This window comes from Lineus longissimus, chromosome 14, assembly GCF_910592395.1.
Source record: "Lineus longissimus chromosome 14, tnLinLong1.2, whole genome shotgun sequence".
NCBI classification, from domain to species: Eukaryota; Metazoa; Nemertea; class Pilidiophora; order Heteronemertea; family Lineidae; genus Lineus; species Lineus longissimus.
In genome coordinates, this window is record NC_088321.1 from 9,574,926 (window position 1) to 9,592,429 (window position 17,504).

General features: G+C 41.7%; 1 pseudogene; it reads left to right on the forward strand.

Annotated features, from left to right (window-relative positions):
• Nucleotides 1–7,719: 7,719 nt before the first annotated feature.
• Nucleotides 7,720–15,426, forward strand: LOC135498662 (uncharacterized; annotated as a pseudogene).
• Nucleotides 15,427–17,504: the final 2,078 nt, after the last annotated feature.

A 17,504-nucleotide genomic window follows, 5' to 3' on the forward strand; every position in this document is an offset into this window, starting at 1 on the left:
AGTGCACGAACGTTCAGTTCCCAGTTCAGAATTAACATAGACAATTTAGAAAGGGATATGTAGTGTAATCCCTATTGCCCCTTTAAGAGTCACTACAGTATGGTGCTGCCACCTTCATGTCAATGGGTTAACAGTGTAATTGCTTCTTTTATCAAACTTGCATTGTTTACATCTGTCTTATTCAAGTGAACCATACCCCCAATCCAGCAAAGGACAATACTTCCACATAATAGTCTGGTAAAACATACATCACATGCTACAATATAAGATGTTATATGATTGGCTCACTAAGGCAAAGGAGGCGGCGCCTGCAAGCACGTGGCTCGGGAAAAACATATTTATGGTACAATTAATTAATCAAAATTAATCAAAGAATGATCTTTTATAAACATTGGAAGGAAATTTATGGTACAATAAATTAATGAAATTTAATCAAAGAACATTGGAAGGAAGTAGGGATAAATCATATTTCCAATTTACTAAGACCAGACAAAACAGTGATACCTTTTGAATCACTGGGACTAAAAGCAACCGAATGGTTCAAATGGAGAGAGTTAATGGATGTTATTATAAATAAGATTTGGGGTGATAATTTTAACACTGATAACAATGATGTAAGAGCTACGCAGAAACCGTAGAAATCTAAAAGACAATCATGCCCAACAGTATAAATCAGCCTCAAGTGATGCCTACCTGTAATCAGCTACAGGTGGCCGATAGCGACATTAGGAGATCAACCGGACTGGTGAAACCAGTAGATCGCTTGGATTTATAAACTGCGAAGGCATCTTAAAGCCTTAGACGCTATATTTCCATCAACAAAATTTCAGGTTGCGCAGCGTAATGTAACCTATATGACCCATGTCCAGGTTGTGTCCTAAATTGAGTATTTCTGGTTTAAACTAAAAGTGTGGACTTTCATGTATCATGTTCAGATGTCTAGGATAAGTCAGACTTTTCTTTTCAACATGTTTTTAAGCCACATCAAAGTGCACGAACATTCAGTTCTAAGTTCAGAAATAACATAGACAACTTTGAAAGGGAGATGTAGTGTAATCCCTATTGCCCCTTTAAGAGTCACTACAGTATGGTGCTGCCACCTTCATGTCAACGGGTTAACAGTATAATTGCTTCTTTTATCAAACTTGCATTGTTTACATCTGTCTTATTCAAGTGAACCGTACCCCCAATCCAGCAAAGGACAATACTTCCACATAATAGTCTGGTAAAACATACATCACATGCTACAATATAAGATGTTATATGACTGGCTCACAAGGCAAAGGAGGCGGCGCTTGCAAGCACGTGGCTCGGGAAAAACATATTTATGGTACAATAAATTAATCAAAATTAATCAAAGAATGATCTTTTATAAACATTGGAAGGAAATTTATGGTACAATAAATTAATCAATATTAATCAAAGAATGATCTTTTATAAACATTGGAAGGAAGTAGGGATAAATTATATTTCAGATTTACTAAGACCAGACAAAACAGTGACAAACCTTTTGAATCACTGGGACTAAAAGCAACCGAATGGTTCAAATGGAGAGGGTTAATGGATGTTATTATAAATAAAGATTTGGGCTTATAATTTTAACACTGATAACAATAATGTAAGATCTACGCAGAAACCGTAGAAGTCTATGAGACAATCATGCCCAACGGTATAAATCAGCGACAAGTGACTGATGCCTACCTGTATTCAGCTACAGGTGACCGATAGCGACATTAGGAGATCAACCGGACTGGTGACATGAGGAAACCAACCCTGTAAAAATTATCTCCTAACCATCCCCCACCAACTAATGGAAGAGTTTCTGAGGAATAGTTTATTGACTTTAGCTCTCAGCTTATCTGAGCCAGGTAACCTCCTGCTGAGTTGCCGGACCAAATGCTGAGGTCAACATATGTTGTTACATAACCGACCTTGCTATCACATCCTGGTTGCCTTGAAGTCGACCAAATTACTTCTAATTTTGCCTCATCACAGTAATTAGTCATGATCACATGATGATGAACCTGGCCCGAGTATCACTGGTTACGCTGGCCATTATGTAGATAAGGTAAATATGCAGATCATCACTGTGTGTAGTAGTATCAGCGGGGTGCTTGAAGTTGGAGGGCGACTAAATATTTTACAGGGCTGGTTTCCTCATGAAACCAGTAGATCGCTTGGATTCATAAACTGCGAAGGCATCTTAAAGCCTTAGACGCTATATTTCCATCAACCAAATTTCAGGTTGCGCAGCGTTATGTAACCTCTATGACGCATGTCCAGTTAAAAATACCATTGACTCATACAAAATCAAGTTTTAGCTGGCTTTTTTACCAAGAGTTGTTTTTGATGAATTAGTCAAATTGCAAGAATGGGGTCTTCAAGGAGCACTCTTTCTTACTTGATAATTGAATGTTTTCTTACCTTTAAAAGCAATATTGATATTCCAAATCAGAGCATTACTTGTTGCTTGTATCCTCAACAATATTGTTACATAACGACACTAGCAGTTCCAGTCAGGTATCCTTACAGGAATCAAACTAAATACTCCATTGAAGGCACTTATCCCAATTCCATTCCATTCCATTCCATTCCAAGTTTTCATCGAAATAACACAATGTTGATTGTCAACTGGTCCCCTTGACTGTCCCATGGGGAAGCCGGACCTGGCGGGCGACTGTCATCAAGTTTCCACCACTGGTTACCGTCTTTTAGGTAGCAAATCCAGTGGCCAATATCACAATTGATATATGACAGATTACTGCAAGGATGGATTGGCCAGGAAAGATATCTCTTTCGGATGGAAGGAGCTTGGTTGTTGTCTTTTCCGTTGCGGCCAAAGTTAGATGCCTGTTCAGCTCGATGATGGTGACTTATCCTTGACAACACATTTGAAACCCGCTCCCCTTTAGTCCACAAATTCTATTCCTAGCTTTACTCTTGCATCGGAGAGCCACAGGCTCCAAATCCTGAAAATATTTCTCATATAAAGCTAGAAGGGAGACTGCCCCAGAATGAGGTATATTCAGACATAGCATATTTCCACTTAACCCAACAATCTCCTGATTGCAGTGTCCCTGAGGGCAGACCATCTCCACTGGCCATGTTGTCACGTATCCTGGAGGCGTGTCGAGTTTAGCAACAAGGGTTGACAGGAATTCGCTTGCATCATCAAAAAGAGGCATTGCGTACCCCGCTCCCTGAATAGTACTGTTCACAGCATTTATCAAAGGCATGACTGAAAATGGACGTCCAGGCATGTTGCGGCACATCCTCAAGAACACTGTTGTGACTGCATCTTCTGAAGGAAGAAAGTGTGTATCAAAACTGATTCGCTTTAAACACTGCAAGACAGAAATGCAGTAGCAAGCATTGGCGTCATTGTCCAGTCCCCTGTATGGACACTGCTGAGAGGAAGTCTGGCGAACAGTTCCTGGTCTCTGTCTTTCTGTGCGTGCTCCTTGCTCATCAGTTCTGGTTCTGGTTGGTGGTGGTTCAGTTCTGGTAAGTAGTGTTGTACGACTAGTACTGCTCTGCTCATCTGGGGATGTCGTTGTAGCACTAGGGAGTTCAGAGTTCTGACCATCAGGTATAGTCGTGTGACTGCTCTGCTCATCTGGGGACGTCGTTGTAGCACTAGGGAGATGAGAGTTCTGACCATAAGGTATAGTCGTGTGACTGCTCTGCTAATCTGGGGACGTCGTTGTAGCACTAGGGAGATGAGAGTTCTGACCATAAGGTATAGTCGTGTGACTGCTCTGCTCATCTGGACGTCGTTGTAGCACTAGGGAGTTGAGAGTCCTGACCATAAGGTATAGTCGTGTGACTGCTCTGCTCATCTGGGGACGTCGTTGTAGCACTAGGGAGTTGAGAGTTCTGACCATAAGGTATAGTCGTGTGACTGCTCTGCTCATCTGGGGACGTCGTTGTAGCACTAGGGAGTTGAGAGTTCTGACTGCTCACTGGTGGTCCTTGCTCATCAGGTGTAGTTGTAGCCGTCAGAGGGATTGTAGGCCTACTTGCAGTAGTTGTACTTGTAGGACGACTCAGCCCATCCGGTGACGTGATAGGAATTGGAGGGGGTAGTTGAGAGCCCAATCGTGGCTGCAGTCGTATGGGCAGTTTTGGGTCACATAAATGGCTTCTTCTGATGACTGGATGATGATGATCCCTTACGCAACAAAGTGGCAAGAGAAGGGCAAGAACATGAGCATCTGCCCCAAGCATTCGGCTGCCCAAATCTTTTGAGTCATGTGTGCCACACTTCCAACTGCATAACTTATTCAGAGGTGGTGTAAATCTCAAGTAGTCCACTCCGTTTACAGCAAAGACCAACATAGGCTTTCTGAAGTTCATCTGATTTCGGTTGCTCCTGTTGGCAGATGGCATTTTCATCGTGATGACACTCAGACCTGCGCTGGGCCATTGAAAATACTTGACTGGATCCCATCCTTCCGGTTCATTTGCTATTGTTGTGTAATACATCCTCGTTGTATCTGGTACCTCACCAATAGCATCCCAGTACTCCTCAATGGTTGTGATGAGATTCATCTGATTCTCATCGCCAACTTCCACATTGCGCAAGTGACAGAGTAATGAAAAGGCTCTTTTTACTAAATATGGCCCAAGGCACATTTCCTTCATCAACCCGACATCAATGACTGGAATGTCCAATAATCTCCGTAGATAGCCAACCCTTGAGACTGGGACATGTTGCCAGACCGTACTAGTACTGTTCGAGCCTGGAAAGTCGTTCAAGTTCACAGTGAAAGTGATATCGGGATCGCACAAAAAGTTTGTCATGTTCAGTCTATGTTTGACAATGCTTGCAAATCTGACTTGGGTCAGAATGTCAGCAAACTTCAGTTTGAACTTGGGGTGGTACTGATTGTAGATTGTTATACCAGCGAGCCAGATCAGTGCAATCCTGGGATTGTTTTTGCAATCTAGAGGTATACCATATCTTTGGCAAAACTCATCACCCAATGGCTGCATGTACTGGTATGGCACATCACGAAGAATTTTATCTTGGTTGATTGCACCATGAAATTGTTCCACCCTGGCACGTAGTTTTCCAACAATAGCCCTACTGTTTTTCGTCAATAAGGAGCACCCGTTAGAATTGACCATCACAAACTTGTCATTCTGAACCTGCACAATTTCATCATCATCAGAAGAAGGCCAAATGATGAAACAGCCATTTTTCTGGCACCAATTTTTCACATTTTCGATATTTTGCTGACTAGCATTGCAGGGAACAAAATTATATCCCTTATCCACAGCCAAGACAAAAAAGTAGGCGCTGGATCCACGTAAAAGTTCCATTTGGAACATGCTCTGCCTCTTCGACTCTCAGCTCCAACCCACTCAGTTGGCTATCACCACATCTAGGAGTGGCTGCAGCACCCAGTGGCAGAGTTGCAGCTACGTATCCTGTTGTGTCTACCAGCACAGTTGCTGTAAAGCAATGTCCTCCTTTTTTCGGATAGTACGCGTCCTTTTGGGCCTCATAGTCCATTGAATTTTGTGTCATGAATTTAGGAGTCCATTGACAGTCCGACAGCCTCCCTGTCCTGACCAGTAGGATCTTTGAAATAGGATAGCAGCTCTTTGTGAAAAGGTGACTCTCCTTCTTTCATGCTTCTGTAGACTGCATCCATATCTTGAGGTGTCGGGGAAAAGAACACATTTGGAATTTTGCAGTGATGAAAGACATGGTATGTCAGCTGTTTCCAGAATATGTTGATTGCAGTTGTTTTGGCTATTTGGAAAATAGCTGACAAGTCAATGAAGTCCGGATTACTTCTCATCTTATATCTGTACAACAGTACACGGGCAGAACTATCTAATCCCCCTTGTTGAACTACTGTCTCTCTTTGAAGCCAAACTAGTTCCCAGAAATTCCTAACAGATAATCCAGTGGAATTCGTGATTTGTAGTTCGGACATTTTCCATGGCTGAATAAAACTGTTACATGACTGGGTGAGGTTTGTAGGCCAGTTATGACGCGGATATCTCCTATCATAATCCTTATCTGTGGTGGCATAAACATAGTGTTACTCATCGGCAGGAGGCTGTTGACTATCCGAAGTTGCTGTTTTCGTTGCAGCGGTTGTGCCCTGTATCGGAGCTGGTGGACTGTCAGAAGAACTATCAGTATCCATTGCAATATCGGTTGCAACGATTGTGGCCTCCTGTATCGGAGCTGGTGGACTATCCAAAGAACAAGATGTATCTATTGCATTATCGGTTGCAGCTGGTTGAATGTCGGACGAACTAGCGGTTGCTTCATCCCGTACCGGAGCTGGTTCCATTGCAATTTCATTTTCTGTCGCATTTGAAACTGATGCCTGAATGAAAGAATAGGAGTCTTAGTATCGCTAATGATGACTTTAACAAGAGGCCCAAGGGCCTGGCGCTCAGCTGGATGACCTAATAACATAGGACTGAGGGTGTAAAGTAGTAAATATCGGCTTTATACTACTGTTTGAAGGTCAAGAGAACACGTTATACCACTAAAATTTTCAATGCAGAGCTGCCAGCTGGATGAAATATGATTGAACTAATCAGCCATGGTATGTAAATATTACAGGAGGCAACGGAAGATATCCCCAGTTCAGTATGTTGTATCGTAGCTTTACAGAAAAGAAGTGTCAGAGAGGATGAGACTTCTCCATGGACACCTGTGGTATGTCCAGGCTGGGTTGTACAAGCACAAGGATACAAAATGCTGTCTGTAATTGAGAGGTATCCTGATTTAACAGAGGTCAAAATAAATAGAAATTACCAGTTTGGGACTAACACCACTGTCTTTTTTTTTAATAAGGTAGGGATTACAGAAGTCAACAAAATTAATTTTATTTTGAGAAATTGACCTGTCCTGCAGGTGATTGGAATTTACAATACAAAGGGTCGTTTTTCATGACATTGTGCTCTACTGCGTATCCCTAGTGAGTCGATCGGGAACCAATCTATCCTTGGCACAGACAGGTTCAAATTGGCTATATCTTGAATAGATTGAATTGTGATGAAAATCTAATGCAATAAAGGAGCATTATCGAAGAGACAAATTAATCAAACCAATTGTCCACAGACTCGGACCCTGAAATGGCATGATGTATGCGTGCATATAAAAGTATATCAATTGGTCCCATAGAGATGATGAGGCAATGTCAATATGCCTTGTTCCTTAGTCAGCAATATGCCCCTTTTTATAAGGAGAAGAAGGAGAACCCAGAGAGGCCTTCATATATCGGCTTCCAAATGGCTCGAACCAACTGTACTATCACTACCATTAATTTAAAATGTGTGCTCCTCCTACATGTAGCAATGTCTCGGCCAAAAAGGCACTTAGTCGACAGGCAAGCTAGAAGTTCAGCACCATGAGCAGCTCCTTGGTAAGGCCATGTCAGGTTCCGCGCCTCTTCAGATACATCAAGTATTGAAAGCTGTGGTGAGCTGAGCACATAAAAAGACCATGGTCACCTTAATTTGAAAATCCCTTCATAATCAAGGGCTACTTCTGACTAAAACAGCACAATAGACCACCAATTTGACCCCAGCTCCTAACTGCGGGAAAACCCAAGTCCAGCCACCAAAAGTACCAAAAATACATTTTTGTTTACATTTGAACTGCAAACAGGTAGATGCTAAATGCAATCACCTACAGTACCCGCCTCGTTTTGAAAATAGATTCTTGGGATTTCCTCCAGATGAAACATGGCGGCCAATTCAGAAGTGGCGGGCCTGTTCGATGAGTTTGTTTCGAGCCATTTCGGCATCGCAAACTCATGCGAGAGAGCGAAAGAGATACTGTGCTCTTTTGAAACGTTGACAGCCACATCATACACAGTTTGGAAAAGCGAAAAAAGCTTTGGTGAAGGTAATTATTCACGTACAATGATACATGGTACTATGTATGTAGACTATAGTGTATGATACACTATAGTGTATGTAGGCCTAATATACATGCTAAACTAATTATATACTCATGCATGTTATGTATGAAGGCAGTTATAGCCTACCAGTACCCTAAATTATAGGCTACTATACTAGACTACACGCGCATAGCCATAAAAGTCAAGATGACCTAGGCCTAGCCGGCTAGCCTATCTATCTATGTCATGACACTTCATTGTCATTGTGACAACTGACATAGCCCCTGTATTATGTGCTTGTGTTATGTGGCCGATGTCATCTAAATCTATGGGCGTGACAGCTTTCCGTCCGTGCCGTTGATTAAAATCAGTTTAATAAACTTTTCTGTATGTCAAATTAGACCATTTCCCACACACCGCAAACAAACCCCCATGGCCCTGGCCCTGCTCTCATAGACATTAAAAGATTTATTCTGATAAATTTTCTTCTGCAGATTGGAAGAAAGATCCTGGTCTTCTTTCAAGGAAAGTCTACTTTGAAGACACACAACAGTACAAAGGAAAACGCATTGGCTATGATGGAACCCCATACATCACCCTAAGATCAATATTCTATGACTGCAAACATGGAACAAATAGACATAAGAAAACCGCACATGATAAATCCAAAGGAGACCAAGGTCATGTAAATGTAGGTTGTTTTGTCTTCCTAAATATTATTATCTGTCAACTGTTAATGTTACAAACAATCACTGAAATGTCATCTTTGTCCAAATTTGGTTATTTTCCTGTAAGAATTCTTCAAGTGAATTTCTTATTTTGTTAGTTTTCAATCAATGTACCAGGTACATGCATTGTCTTCCTTGTTTTTGAAGCAAGGCATGACATAATATTAATAATCGTTGGGCCTAAGCCTAAGGGATGGTGAAAGATTGAGCTTTCCATTTATGTAATACCTGTATCATTATTTCAGGTGAGTGACCATCCGCAGCCCATTCGCAAACGATCATGTATTCGTGCAAGTCGTAGAGTTGACTGCCCAGCCAAGGTTGTCTTCAGGGAGGTGGTCAAATTTCCAAAATACACGGTTGGTAACAAGTTTTTGAATACTTCGCATCAGCATTATTGAAGCAATAATATTTCAGTCCTTTAGTTTTATTATTTGTTGACAAAAACAGTTCATAAATCACCTTTTGACACTATTTCACGGCAACATAACCAGGTTGACCATCATGAATCATTCAGTTTATATTTTTGTGCTACTTTGTTTATAGGTGTAACAGTAACAATAATATTGATTGTAGGCTGATGAGTCAAAAAAACTTCTCTCCTATTTAGCTGATGTTACAGCTAGGCTACAGGTCGGCTGACTAATTGCATTAAGAAAACCCATACCCAAGACAATTTCCATGGCAAAAGGACTCTATTTACTCTATCTTATTTTCAGGTACTGTCCAATAAGAAAAAAACTCGATCTCAAGCATCAGCTGCACTCCGAGAAGCTATGAAGAATGGGACTGCAGAGGGCCAATACATGATTTATGTTGAACTGCCGAAGGATCATGAGCATGAAAATCATAGGATAGGTCCAGTAAGTCTTGTCTCTATGTGTTACAGAGGTCCAGGACCAGGTTACGGTCGGCAAATTTATTTGCTGGACGCAAGGGCCCAACGCGCCGCGTAGCGGCAAAAAAGCAAAGCTGGCGAAACATTTATAACGGGTCACCGTCACTTATTATTGGACTTATAGCGCATTTACGGGGTTGCAACTATTTTGCTTTATAGTGTCACCACGAAAGAAAAGCATGCGACCTAACGCCGATCTATTTGTATAAAGTGATAATTGGAAGGTATATAGTAGGAAATATCAATAAAATAATCATTCCATGTCGTCTTTTGAGGGCATTTTTGATTGTAAAAAATATATGTGTACGTCACCGTAGTCTCTGCAATGATAATTTTATCAGAGCAGTCTCGCGCAAGTAGAAGTTCTTTACCTATTAGTTCTTCACTTATTAGTCTCAACGTCTGGCGCAAAGCCAGACGTTTTCTATTACGATTTCACTACGATGTTTGACAAGAAGGAGCAGTGCGCGAGATATGCTAATGAGCAGACTTCCCTCGCTTGAGTTTCTGAAGAATGTTCCATATCGCGCTAAGCTCATCACTGCTGATTATGACAGGGGTTCGTGCAACGGTAGGTAGGCCTATCTGCTCCCCAACTTCCACCCTAATACGGTACAATAAGTTACCATTTGATGGGAATGGGACAATGCCCTCACTGTGTATGGAGTCATAGGGATAAGAAGACATTATTCATTAGTGTTGGTACAAGTGATTTTGCCCAAAAAGCATGCGCATTCAAAAAACAAAATATGCAAGGTATCACGTACATGACATGATGACCATGACGACGTGCAGAAAGTGCACTGGCCAGTGCATGCATACCCTAGTCCCTATGGCTATGTACTAGTAAACATGGTAAACATGAACAACATCATTATTCATCGGCAGTTCATTTTACTCGGAGCTTTTCCTGAAACATATAGCCATGATGATTAGGCCTACCATGAACCATGACCAATAACAGCACTAGATCATGTAGATGTCAACAAGTTCACATGAACCGTATAATCCCGCATGGCGCATGTGGCGCATGCGTCTAAACCAAAGCCCCAAAATCACTTGTTTTGGTCTATTTCACTTGTGTTTCCCCCGTCTCCCAGTCCATGATACGTTTACAGTTTACAATCCCCGATCATGGCCCAACAAAAGGTCATCGGTTGACTAAAGGAACACAACTGTTCAATGGACTTATAGTTGAATGCGATCAAACCAGGTCTTTTCAATCGTGGATTGTAAATTTAACCCCATGGGCCTAGGGAAGGCCCTATAACAATACTTTCGACACAGTTATTATCTCCGCTGCCTCCACCATGTTACACGCAGTGCTCACTGCTGATTTTAAAAAATGCACCACCTAGTCAAAACAGGACATATGTTCTTCTAGGAATAGATCTCTTTCCAATATTTCGTCATTCCACTATCGTCATCACCTCATGATACTTTCATTGACATTACAGGCACACATCCACAGAGCACTCTTCAAATCATCTACACAGTGGTTATCCAACTAGGATTATAAAGGTAATTTCTTAGCCCCGCACAGTGGGTTTCACTCTTGATAAAGGGGCACTATTGCTAGCAGCTAGGTAGGCAAGATAAAGTTAGACGAAGTAGCCGATAGGGGTCTCTCACCCCTCAAAGTCTGTCACAACTATTCAAGCTTGTACAAGGAATACATGCAGCGCTGACTCTAACAAGACCCAATGGGAATGTCGCACAGTCATCTGTCAAAAACAAGACCTATGTTGTAGTATGATCTCTTGCCAATATTCAATAATTGCACTATCGTCATCACCTCATCATACTTCATTGACATTACAGGCACACATTGACATAGACCACTGTTGCAATCAACGACACAGTCGCTATCCAAGTAGCATTATAGAGGTAATTATCATTATCATACCTCATTAGCATGTGAACCAATCGCGTCGCGTTCTTTGCGATCACGGCAAAGCCTCATGGAATAATGTCTTTCACCGTTGAATAATTTTTCATATTCCATGCCTACAACTTCAATTTCTTCATATTCCATGGCTAGAAGTTCAATACTAATATAATATCCAAGATAAAGTTACAAGAAGTAGTCAATAGGGGTCTCTCACCTCTCACTGTATGTCCACACTATTCACGCTTGTACGAGGAATACATTCAATGCTGAATCTAACAACACCCAGTGCCCTTACTCTGTATATTAGTCACTGGAAGATGGCCCATTTCACTCCTTGCTTCTACTTCACCTATAGTCTCATTGCAAACGCCTCAGTTCTATGATATCACATTCACTTTCAGCTGTCATGCAACGCAACAACTGTGCTATCTGCCATCGCACATCAACGAAGAAGTGCAGCCGCCCACATTCCACCTCACGTCTGTCCGACCAGCTGCAATCCTCGAGGACGCCCCACTGTACCACGATTTCACTACGATGTTTGACAAGAAGGAGCAGTGCGTGAGATAGGCTAATGAGCAGACGTCCCTCGCTTGAGTTTCGGAAGAATGTTCCATATCGCGCTAAGCTGACCACTGCTGACCATGACAGGCGTGCATTGGACTGGTACAGGTTGGAACTGAACATTGAATATGCTGGTGGTGACGCTTTCTGATGAGAAGTTGGTCGTGACTGATGCAGTATCCTTGGACTTGTCCACAGCATCGTTCAATCATTGCTCTCTGAGCTGCCTTGATTCTGTACTTACCCAAATACTAAGACCAAATGCCTGTTGACTGTGCTTTAAGAGAGACTGGCGCCATGCCTAGAGATATGACTGACCCCTATTGGCAAATTTGTATGACTTTATCTTGCCTACCTAGCTGCTGCCTATAGTCTCCCTTTAACTGCGGAACACTTCAAAGTCGATAAAATGCCATGTTCCACCTTTTAATGTGTTCAGACCGCCATTTTCAAAATAATCCAAGTCAGGACACTGCCTTCTAGTCTCATAATAAATTTTGCTTTCCTCAATAATAACATTTCTTCTTCTTCAATGCTTTCATCATTCCAAACTTCTCCTCCTCTGACTTTTAGTTTTACAGGGGTACAGTCATGGCAATCAAAACCCAAATACTGAGACCAAATGCCTGTTGACTGTGCTTTAAGAGAGACTGGCGCCATGCCTAGTCTCTCTTAAAGCACAGTCAACAGACACCAACCCCCTCAGACTCAGAAACCACAAACGCCCAACCCTTCCTGCTACCTTAATACTTCTAGATAAAAAAAGTAACAATAAGTAATTATGATGCTCTATTTGATTACATATGTATGTTCAACTCTTGACATAGAAAAAAACTTTGCGCTTTAGGATTTTAGTTTCATCTGAAGCAAGTCAATGTCACGACGCTGTTTGTTGTTTATTTTCATCAACTGTAATTTCTTAAGTAATTGTCTGCTGAAATCACTCAATGCGTCCAAAATTGTTCTTTTCAGGGTGCTGGTATATTGCAAGGCATCGATGAACGTCTGGTTCAGCAAATCCGTTATCTCGTAGCTGAGGGTGTGAACAATGTGAAGGAAATGAAGAGGCACCTCGGGTTATTGTAAAGAATGAACTGTTCCGTGATCAGACTCTGCCACCGAGTAATAACAGAAGATACTTCCCAAAATCAAAAGACATCAGGAACCACAAGTACCTCGCGCTTATGACACACAGACTTGCCAAAGTTTATCAGGAGAATCTTCAATTGATGGTTGCTGAATGGAAGAAGTCTTCTCCTCAAGATTCGTTCCTATTCATGCCGTATAAAGATGACGTTACACCTTCTAAGAATGAAGAAGTTGGTGAAGATGAAGATGAAGGTGTAATTTTGACAGGGAAGAAGGGGTTCATATTCGCGCACCAGACTGCCTGGCAAAAAAGGCTTCTGCTTCGTTATGGCAATGAACTTAGCCTGCTGGATGCCACCTACAAGACGACGAAGTACTCCATCCCTCTGTTCTTCCTGGCAGTCAAGACCAACGTAGACTATCAAGTTGTGGGATCTTTCTGCATCCTGGATGAAGGAACTGACTCAATAAAGCGTGGTCTATCTGTATTGAAAGGCTGGACAGGGCCAGAATGGCGTCCGAAATATTTCATGGTTGATAACTCATCTACGGAGATTGCAGCAATTATGGAATGTTTCCTGGTGAGTTTTCATGGTTCATCGTTTTAAAAAACAATTATACCCTCCCCCACCCCGACTGCATGGTTATTAAAGGGGCTGATGTTAAGCAGTTTTTGTTTCAAAATCTACTGGAAATATCAGCCCATTGACGGTTGGGAGGTGTCAACTTACTGACAGTCGTCACATTTGAGATCAGCCAGACACTTCGAGTACTTGTCTGGGGAATTGGTTTATAGAAAACCTTTGAATAGACAACTCGGTCTGCACACATTCTCCACTTTCCAAAAATGTACAGGATATCATTATTTTACAGATACAAAGATCTACATTTGTGACTTCCACAGAGAACAAGCCTGGGAACGTTGGACAGTAACCAAAACGAATGGAGTGTCTCACTGCCAAAAGGAAGTTCTTGCCCACCTGCGTAGGATTGCTCACTCAAAAGATGAAGACCAGTTTGACCGAAATGTGAAGAAGTTGCAGTCAACTGAAATTTGGAAAACAGCGGATGCTTTCCAATCTTGGTTTTCGAAACAATGGCTGTCTGTGTCAGAGGTAAGTTAAAACAAAAATGGCACCCATTTTGGTTGATCAAATTCTTTTTATGAGAGGGGATGTGATCAGTACCAGGTACTCGCGCAACAACAAAAATTATGATGTCGTTTTCACACATGATTGAAACTTAAGTGTTTACTGAATCTTTTATTTTAGACGCGGCAATATAGGAGGATGCTTCCAGCTTGTCTGTGTATTGAATCTTTGTTCTCACTATTTCAGAGATGGGTACAGGCTTTCCAGAATGGTCGATTCTTGGTTCAGGTTCGAACAAACAATGGTCTGGAGCGACAAAATAAACTGTTCAAACACACATATCTGAAGCACTATAGTGAGAAGTCGCTGTCAAAGATGTTGACCACATTGATCAAGGAGTTTCTACCGGAGAGACTTGAGCAGTAAGTCATTTTTGAGCCCAATAGTAATTTGCAGGGGTGCAGATAATGATATATCGCATGAGTGATAAATGTAATGGCAGATCAACAACACTTTAATATATTCTTTTTGCATTCCAGTCTCAGCAATTTGAAAAGGTATTTTATTGAAGATGTTATTATGCACATTTTATCGACGTGTTGTGCACGTGTATGCATCCTCTTGTCTGTGCATTGGTCTTTGGTTGCTATGCTTTGGTGTTGGTTGCTATGCTTTGGTCTTTGTGTGATGTCATTGTAAATTTCTGTCCATGTCTTTTACGCCCACCCGGTCATGGTTTTTGTTCAGTTGCCAATTGACAAAAGTCTCATTTGAGTTCAATCATAATTTATCAGGGTCCAAATTCCCAGAAGATACTGTGACTTGCTAGTTATTATCTATTATTATGACATCAATACAGAAATAACCCAGCGGGATTTCGAAGACACTGCTTCCTGATACCCTTACCAATGCTCACACACATCAAGGTGTTCAAAGCTGTTGGAGGATGAATTCGACAATGAGCTCTTGATTGGTTTATTTCATGACGATTGGATTTCTTTCTTTTTTCAGCTACATTGATATGAACAGTGTGTCCTCATCAGAGTACAGGGGGTACAAGGAAGACGTGCTGCCACGTTTCCTTCATGAGCGACCCAAGCAGTTTATTGAGCACTGCAAGAAACGCTATACCAATTCATCAGGTGTTGAACTCTCTGGTGACCAGTCCAGTGAACCAGGAAAATTCAGAGTGATAAGTGAGGATGGTAGAAACTGCTATGAAGTTAACCATGGGATGGACTCTGAGTCTCCATCATGCACCTGTCCTGACTTTGCCTTGACTTTCTGACCCTGCAAGCATTTTTTTGCTATTTGGAATGCTGATAAAGGTTACGCATGGAATTCCTTACCAGCCTGGTACATGAATTCGCCATTCCTAAGTATTGACAATCATGTCATATTTAGGTCGAAAGAAGAGGTTGCGGCTGTATCCGAATCAGTATCACCGATACCGTCTGTTTCTCCTCAACCATCTGATTCTTCTTCCATGACAAATGAAAACAGTGATTGTGAAGTTGAAGTGTTGCCTCAAATTCCATTAAAGACTTACCCGAAGATGACGACTGTCTCAAAATGTGTGGAGTACCTTTCAACACTGAAGAATATGGTGTATGACATTACTGATGAGGAGGACTTGAACAATTTCCAGGCAGTGCTCCAAGAACAACTTGATCGCCTGAAGGCTGGTTGTGATATTGATTCTGGCTTGACTGTGCTAAATTCTTCAAAACAGACCACCAAAAAAAAACCCATCCAAAAGCTGGCAACCACCAAACTACCAAACATCCCATCAGCTTTGAAAAGAAAAAACAATTTTTCAGGGCGCGTAGGTAAAAGGGCAAATCTGATGAAGACAAACTTTCAAGTCAATGTGCCAGTGGACTTAAAAATACCTCGAAAAAGAAAAACAGACAATGCATCGTCAAAACGCGTGTGTGATTGCGCAGGAAGTCACGAGATGCCGCTCACACCAGCTATGCCCTCCATGCCATCTGTGTCATTAGAGACACCCGTATCCTCCAAGCCATCCGTGTCGCCCAACAAATTCGTCTCGTCTGAGCCATCCATGTTCTCCAAGTTATCTGTCCCCTTCAAATCTAAGCCATCCGAACCATCAAAGCAATCTGAGTCACAAGTGTTTGCCAAGCAAACTGTGTTCTCCAAGCCAAACGTGTCCGCAAAGCCATCAGTGCCAGCCGTGCACTCTTTGAACAAAACTGTTGTGAAAATTGCTCCTCACAGTATCACTTCACTTCAGCTACACTCGCTTTGTTCTGAACTCCCATAAGGGAAACTTCTGGCACTGAAAGCAATGGACCCAGTCTTCAGGGAAGGTTGGCTATATGACGAAATACTCAATGCCTATTTCAATTGCTTGTGTCGTGAAAACCAGAACTTACTATATATCTCCTCTTGTTCAATGCTCATCATTGAAAAAGGTTCCAGTATTGGTTCATTGTTCACGGAAGAGAAAGAAAACTTGGCGGGAAAAACTCTCATCATTGCGCCGTGGAATTCTAGTGGTGGTCACTGGGTGATGGTGTGTCTTGACATTGTGAATAGGGTGGTCATTTATATGGATCCATCCCAAAAAATTGTTGATGGAACAACAGGTGTTAATAGTGTGAAAGCCACCATTGCCCTAAGAATGATGGCCAGGGTGGCCAAAGAGAAGTTTGGCATACAGAGTGTGGCACTGTCATGTCCTCCGCACTCCACGCAGAGTGACGGTTCTAGTTGTGGTGTGTATGTGTGCTGGTTTGCCCACCAATTAGGCTTGCAATGGTCTGTTACACAGCATCTAGACCAGCGTCAGATCAGAGGACTAATTCTTGAGAAGATCAGGAAATATAATGTATTGTAAAGTTATTGCGCAGTTCCAATATTGGTTTTCGTTGTTCATGACACCTTGGATTCATTGCATTTTTATCAGTGATTGTTGTAATCAGTTCTTCCAGGATAATACTAGAGAGTTCTTTCGATTCTGTACTCTGTCAACGAATATTAGTAACTAGTATTGTATAAAACTATGTTGTCCTTATGAATATATGTATTGAATTATGCATTCTCGAAGGTGTAAGAACTGCATTACATGTAATCAATATTGTACTTCAGTTGTGTCTTTCTCATTGGGCACTGTTCTTGCCTGGAGCTTGAAATAAAAAGGTATCTCACAATATTATTCATGTTATTGTCAGTTCAACTTCTTTCCAGGGCAAGAAAATATTGTCCCTGCCCTGTCATCTTGAGGTGCCAATCTAATCTCCCTTGCAACACAGAAACTTGGGACTGTTTATAACGGTGTTGGAACTAGTGTTACGTGGAACAACCAACCCAGTATTCCAGTATAATTGAAAGATTTTGGCA